Raw genomic sequence first — 8065 nt, forward strand, 5'->3', positions numbered from 1 at the left:
GACTCACGGCAGCCCAGCTCTAGGTTGAGCTGTTGTTCAGCATCTTAGCTGTAGAGGGCAGTGTCACTGGCCCTCATATGTGGAATCCGAACCAGGGCCCTCTGGCATCGCAAGCCAGCTGTTAACCAACGCGCCACTCGGCCGGCCCTAGGACATTTAACTTTCAACCATTCACTTCTTAGGCTCTCTGAGGCTCTCTGGAGTTAATCCTGCTACAGAATTACAAACTCATTTTTGTTAAATCAAACTTTCATTTGCACATTCATTAAATATCTTATTTTCCCATAATAATTCCTCAGCTATTCCTAAGGTTGGTATGAAAAGTATTTTTATTACCATTTTATAGATGAGGTAACACATTTAGAGAAGTTTGCTTCATAAATGTCAGGATAAGCAGAATTACTTATTTTTAATCTACATCAGCTCTATCTAGGATCACTGTTCTTTCTAGTATATGATATAGTTGTGGCTTGGTTTTTAAGGTTTTTCTAGATTTCTTAGATTTTTATACAAAAAATATTTGTTAATATTTTATGAATCATGTGTCTTTTTCAGCATCATATTTTTTCAGTTCCACATGGCACATTCCCCCCATTTTAATGTTATTAAAATTAAGATGCCACAAAAATTAATGTCACCATGACATTTTTATAAAATCTGAAATTAAATTGATAATACAAATAGTGTAATAGAACTGACAAGACACTTTTTTTTATGTTCAATTCCTAGGTTTAGGAAATTATATATATTTGAATTCCAACCTGAAAAAAATTTCTCTGCTTTTATATGAGACTTTATATAAAGATTCAAATGCTATTTCATTATTTCTGTTCTTATAATTTTCCCAAACCACTGGCAAATCTTCCTTTATTAATTTTCGTAACCTTCTAAATTGATTTTTTTGAAGTCACTCAGTTTCCTCCTGAGAAGATAATCCTCATTGTAGTTTCCTTTTCTGAGAGAATTTGATCTAATGTCTATTAGTTTTTCAATGTTCTCACTAGTTACTAAAGTTTCTTAATAGCAGCTTGATTTATTGCAATATGTTTTCTCCATTGTGTTAATATAAACATTCCCTATCTTCAAACTTACCTGTAATTCATGACATCTCCCCAGTACTTTTATAACTTAATGTGGAAGAACATATATAAAACAATTGAGTTTTAGAATTTCTTGCTGAACTTTTCTTTTTTCTTTTCCTTTCTATTAAATTTTATTGGGGTGATAGTTGTTAGTAAAGTTATATAGGTCTCAGGTGTAAAATTGTAATACATCATCTATATATTGTTGTGGGGAACCCAGATAGAGAGACTGGACACCAAGGCGTGGGAAGCAACTTTTATTAATGCCAGCACTGGCTCAGCGGATTCACATTCAGAGGCTGAGCCCTGGCCCGGATGGGATTCGGGGCTATATACCCTGAAGTTTCCAGGTTGGCAGCTAAGATTTATTACTAGAACATGTGGTCATTGTGTCAGTCCCTGACTGGCTCCTGTGTGAGGTAGGAATTTGGAAATATTAAACGCAGAAGTCTTGATGACCATACAGTCCAGGAATGTCTTTGTCTGAAGCCTGAGTGAAATCCTTAGTGACCACATGGTCTGGGAAGGCCTTTGTCTAGGGCCTACTGCCACAATATCATCACAGTGTGTGTTTATCACCCAGAGTCAATTCTTCTGTTCACCATATATTTGATCCTTTTTGCCCACATCTACCACCCACTCTGCTCTTACCCTCTGGTAACCACTAAACTAACGTCTGTGTCTATGAGTTTTTGTTTCTTCATTTGTTTGTCTTGTTCCTTTGTTGTTTTCAGTTTTATATTGAATGTATAAGTGAAATCATATGGCTCTTGACTTTTTCTGTCTGACTTATTTTGCTTAGAATAACAATATCAAGATCCATCCATGTTGTCACAAATGGCACTATTTTGTCTTATGGCAGAATAGTATTCCATTGTGTATATATAGAATATCTTCTTTATCCAGTCATCTGTCAAAGGACACTTTGGTTGTTTCCATGTCTTGGCCACCGTAAATAAAGCTGCAGTGAACATTGGAGCATATATATCCTCATGTATAAATGTTTTCAGAATTTTGGGGGAGATACCCAGCAGAGAGATTGCTGGGCCATTTGGTAATTCTATTAATTTTTTGAGGACTCTCCACACTGCCTTTCATAGCAGCTGCACCAATCTGTTTGCTTAACTTTTCTATCTTTTCCTTAACTTGTTCAGGTGTTGTTACCAGGGATGGCAGGACTTGAGCAAGGTGAAAGTTGGGGTTTAAAAAATTTAAACTGAACAACTGACCCTACGAGCTTGGGGAAAAGCACAGGTACAGCCATGCACCTCTTAACCATGACGACATTTTCTGATAACATGTCCCTAAATGATTTTGTGGCTGTGAGAATGTTATAGAGTATACTTACAGAAACTGATATGGTATAGCTACCCTCTACTCTAAACTGTATGTGCTATAGTTTTATATGAATACTAGAGCACAGTAGGTTTGTTTACACCAGTATCACCACAAAAACATGAGTGATGTGTTATGCTGGGATGTAACAACAGCTACAACTTCACTAGGCAATGGAGTCTTTCAGCACTATTATAATCTTAGGAGACCACCGTGGTATATGTCGTCCATTGTTGACCAAAACAGCATTACGCAGCACATGATTGTAAATAGCATTCAAATGATTAAGTTCATTGAAACTCAAATAATGACTTCATTTGGGGGTGGCAAATTGAAGTGTAGAACAAGGAACTGAGGCTGAATTCTTGTTTAAAGGACTTGCAGTCATGGTAAAGGTTAGTGAAAAACTCAATGGAGGGCTCAGTACAAGGCACTTTGTAGTGGACCTATGACATCAAACTGTTTTCAATAAATAATGAAACAGAGCCATTCATATTTTATTGCCTTTGTCTGGTTTCATTTATTCATTTAACATCTATTTATTGAATATCCACTATATGAGATACTATGGTAGACATTGGAGCCTCAATGATAAACAGTAGTGTACAGTCCTTTTTGCTATAGAGCTTGTCAGCTTGTTACAAATTGTAAGAGGGAATTTTCAGAAGTATAGGATTTTCTGATGGAGTGTGTGACAGCTACTTTGATAAAAATAGAAAGACGCTTGGTGGAAATGTGATTTATTGTGAACCTGAAGGGTAAAGATTTATTTAAACCAGAGCACGAGGGAATATTTAGGAGTTATCTACTCATATTTTTAGATTTACAAGTTTGGTCTTATTTTTTGAAGAAATGAATTACCATAAGATTATACGTCAATAAACCTGAATTGAATACTAGCAGGAGAAATAATGAAACAAAATACTACCATGCAAACCTCTAACCATTTAAAATATGAGGATTTGAAGAGCCAAAGCACAATGAGCAAATGAAAGTTTTTGGCTTCCATTATAATTTGTTTCTGCATCTTAAGCCATGTGCTATGACAACACATTAAGGGGGTTTGTAACTCATAATTGGAGGGCCAAGTAATATTTTCTAATACAACTAATTAGGAGGGCAGATGGTGGAAGGAGGAGAAGTGGAGAGAGGGAGTGAGGATGAGTCAGTAAGAGAGATCTTGCAAGAGTCCGGAGGCAGGAGGCTGGGAAATCTTGCAGTTCAGTTTCCATGGAATGGTAGGTAGAAAAGGGCGGAAGTGGCAACAGCTCACTGGAAAGACACAAAAGACAATGAGAAGCCATTGTATGGTATTAAGTAGAGAAGTGACTTGATTGGATTTTTGCATTTAAGAAAGAACACTCTGACTGCAGTTTTGAGAACAGTTTTTGAGTGGGGCATAGCTGACAAGCAGGATAAATACAGCAGGTATTGTAGTAAACTTGATGAGAGATAGTAATGGCCTAGACTAGTGATTTTCAAACCTTTTTCCTTAAACACCTCCAAGAGGATTTTATAAATATATATATATAATATATATATATATATTATATATATATATACTCTCACATACTTATGAATTGACATACAGATTCATCAGAAGTTTAAATACTTGCAAAAGATGTAATTTTCAGCATTTTATGAATTTTGACATTTTAAAATAAATCTGTTGTATCACTCTTAAATAGAACCCTTAGATTCTGAATAATTTTGAGATTCCACACTTATCATTATTCATTTAATTTGAAATAGTTCATATAGAACTTTAAAAAAAAATTATCTTGTTCTCTTTTCTTTTTGAATTCACATTTCCATTCCCATGGAAATTTATCCTGTTATTACATATTTTATGCTTGGAAGGATTTAATTAATTACCCTATTATATTTTATTATAAAATATATTTAATAATAAATTAAATATAATTTAATTGTCAATTTCTTTTATAACTGTAAGGCTTAGGGTTAATTTTTTTTTCTAGAATGAGTTGTTAATATATTTTTTTATATGCACAACTAATCAAAACTATGTAGCTGTATTTCAAATTGTGAAAAGTAGTTAGTGGTTAAATGTACAACTTTATTGGTAATACATTGCTGAATGTGACAGATGGCCTTCTTTGTTTTAATTCCCCTACCTTTGGAACAATGTTACATATTTCCAAAAAAAGACTGGGTTTAGTAATAATTCTATTTTGACTTTTCATTTTTGTAGATGTGAACTAAGAGATGAATAGTTGAGTTGTAATAGCATCATTCAATGATTTGAACTCTTTCTGATTGATCATATGTAAAAAAATCATATGGTAATCCCTTATCAAAATTATTTTCAATAATCTATTAATTTTGTGCAAAGCAAAGAATTGGAAATTCTTTTACAAAATATAACTTACAAAATAATTTTTTTTGCTGTTCACTTTCTGAACAGTAGCATCAATAGTTGTCAACATTTATATTAATTATCTTTGTGTTTGATGACTCCAGAGTTTACATGTTGGGTTGATGCACATAAAATTCTGGATGGGTAAGAGATATGTTTTTGTTTTGTAAAATAAGAGGAAGTTAAATAGTATAGGGGTTGTTGTAAAGTAGAATCTGCACCTCTGTCATAGATGTGTCTTCAGTTGTTCCCTAAATAAATTTCTTTCTGGGTATACCTTGAAGAGAATTCCTGCACTCACAGGAGTATGTATACACCACTTGGTGAAGACCATTAAACTAAAGTAAGGCAATAATAATGATCATGGAAAAAAATAGAAATACATTAGTAATAAAAAGAGATACAAGGTGAAAAATTCAATAAATTTTGGTAGTCTATTATATTGGGAATGTGTGTAAAGGTTCTAGAATTTGAGAAGAGTGGAGTGCACTTTAAGTGTTTCTTTAGAGAGTTGAAAAAAGTTGACTAGGTAAACATGGAACAATTTGCCTGATAATTGGAGATAATAAATTTATAGGGAACTGGCCTGCAATGCATCACTGAGCAATTTTCTCTGCAGTCACCAGCCACCAGAGGGAAAGTCCAGAGAAAACATGAGAGTAAGAACTTTATATGCTCTTTTCAGGAAGTTAGTTTTGAGGGATATGGGATGAATTGTGAATTATTAATTTGGAGGTGACAAGTTCTTTTCTTTTGGTGCTGTGGAGATTTATGCCACCAGAAACACCCCACAGAAAAGAGAGCATGAGGTCAACCCCTGGGAGAGAAGAAGAGACTGTGGCCCCAGGTGGGTCCTGCCCTATGGAAACACGATTGTGTATAATAATTGCAAAAATAGTTCTATTTACTGAGTGGAGTTTTTAACCTCACAGGAGGCACTTTCCCTCCATTAGCTCTTTTCTTCTTTACAAAGCAGGCACTTGGTGCTATGGAATCTTCTTTTCTCCTGTTTACAGACTAAGTAACTGAGGCTCAGAGAGTTGAGCTAACTTGCTGAGAAGTGGACGAGTCCAAATTAGAAGCCAGGTTTGTGCTCCATACACTACACCGATAACTTATCAAAGGACCTGATCATCTTTTGATGATTCTGCATTCTTTCACTTAACTATTTACTGAGCACCACTATGTGCCAGGCCTAGACATTGGGGAAATAGTGGGAACAAGACACGATACCTGGTCATGAACTTTTCTTTCAGGAAAAGGAAGCCTACAATAAACAGAAATGCAGAGTATGTAGATGCTAAAAAGAAAATGAACAGGATGCTGAAGTAAGAGAATAAATGGATGTGAGGAAGGGTCTCTCAGGAACAGGAAATGCAAATGTTAAGGTGGAAATAAGCTAGAAGTGTTCAGGCAGCGGCAAGAAGGACATTGTAGCTGGAGCAGCGTGGGTAGAAGGAGAGTGATCAAGGCTGAGGCACAGATGGGCAGGGGCTGTATCATATATGGCCTTAGACGTCATGAGAAGGATTTTGGATGTTATTGACTTTTTTCCTAAGCCGTCAGAAGGTTTTAAACTAAAGTGTGATGTGTTCAATTTTGTTTTAAAGATTGCTCTGCTGTATAGAGAAAGAAATGTGGGCAAGCAAGAGTGAGTAGAACCATGAAGAGCTATTAGAAGGCTATAGAGATTATTATGACACTTGAGCTAAAGAGGTGGCAGTAAGGATGGAGGGAGTGGCTGGATTGAAACATGTTTTGGAGGTAGAGTAGACAGGACTTCCTAAAAGATTAGATGTGGAAGGTGAGGATAAGAAACAAATCAGGGATAACTTTTGGGTGTCTAGCTTCAGCAACATGTTAACAAACATCCCTGAAACCTGAGGCATTTAGTGCAGTAAAGGTTTGTTTCTTCCTCACAATCCCATCTAATACACGTGTATCCCACCTTTTATTCCATCTACAGCACATGACTGCTGTGGACCGCCTGTAGAACAAGAAAGGGCTTGAGGATTGGGTGCGATTTCTTTTTTTCTTTTTCTTTATCCTTTATTTATTGGGATAAATTCATGTACTATGCAATTCTCCCATTTAAAGTGTATAAGTTACTGATTTTTAGTGTATTCATAGAGGTGTGCGACCTTCACTACAATGTAATTTTTAGAGCATTTTCATTGCCTTAAATACAATTCTGTATTTATTAGCCTCATTCTGCTCCCATCCTCTACCCTTCTCCTTAAGAAATAATTAATCTACTCTTTATCTCTGTGGGTTTGATTATTCTGGATATTTGATATTAATTAAATCATACAATAAGTGATATTTTGTTACTGATGTCTTTCACTTAGCATAATGTTTTAAAAGTTTACTCATGTTGTTACCATGTATCATTACTTCATTCCTATTTTTATTGCTGAATATTTTCTATATAAATACACCAAATTTTCTATACCCATTCATTAGATAACGGGCATTTGACTTATTTCCATTTTTTGGCTACTATGAATAATGGCACTATAAATATGTGCGCACAACTATTTGTGTGCATGTATGTTTTCATTTCTGTTGGTTAGTTACGATTGGAATTGTTGATTTATATAGTAACTCTATTCTTAATCTTTGAGATACTGCCAAACTGTTTTCCAAAGTAACGGTGCCATTTTACATTCCCACTAGCAATGTATGAAGTTTTCATGCATCCTCTCCTCATCCTCTCCCAAAACTTGTTCTGGCCTGCCTTTTTTATTAGAGCCATCATAGTGCATGTGAAATGATAGCACATTGTGATTTTCATTTGTATTTCAATAATGACTAATGATTTGAGTGTCTTTCCATGTGATTACTGTCCATTTATTTATCTTCTTTGGAGAGACAGTACTTTGAATCTTTTGCCTATTTATTTAATTGGGCTAATTGTACTTTTAACTTTTGAGTTATAAGAGTTCTTCATAGATTCTGTGACAAGACCCTTATTAGAAATGTGTCTTACAAATATTTTCTGCTATTCTGTGGGTGGTATCTTCATTCTTTGATGGTGCACTTTGATTTACAAAAGATTTTAATTGTGATAAAGCCCAATTATTCTATTTTTTCTATTGGCATTGTATCTAAGACACCATTGCCTAATTCAAGGTCACAAAGATTTATTCCTATTCTTCTTCCAAGAATTTTTTTGTTTGTTTTAGCTCTTACATTTAGTTTTATGGTTCATTTTGAGTAATTTTTTTTGTATGGTGTGAGATAGGAACCCAAATTTGTTCTTTTTTATTTG

The sequence above is a fragment of the Hipposideros armiger genome, unplaced genomic scaffold, assembly GCF_001890085.2.
Source record: "Hipposideros armiger isolate ML-2016 unplaced genomic scaffold, ASM189008v1 scaffold_1528, whole genome shotgun sequence".
Lineage (NCBI taxonomy): Eukaryota > Metazoa > Chordata > Mammalia > Chiroptera > Hipposideridae > Hipposideros > Hipposideros armiger.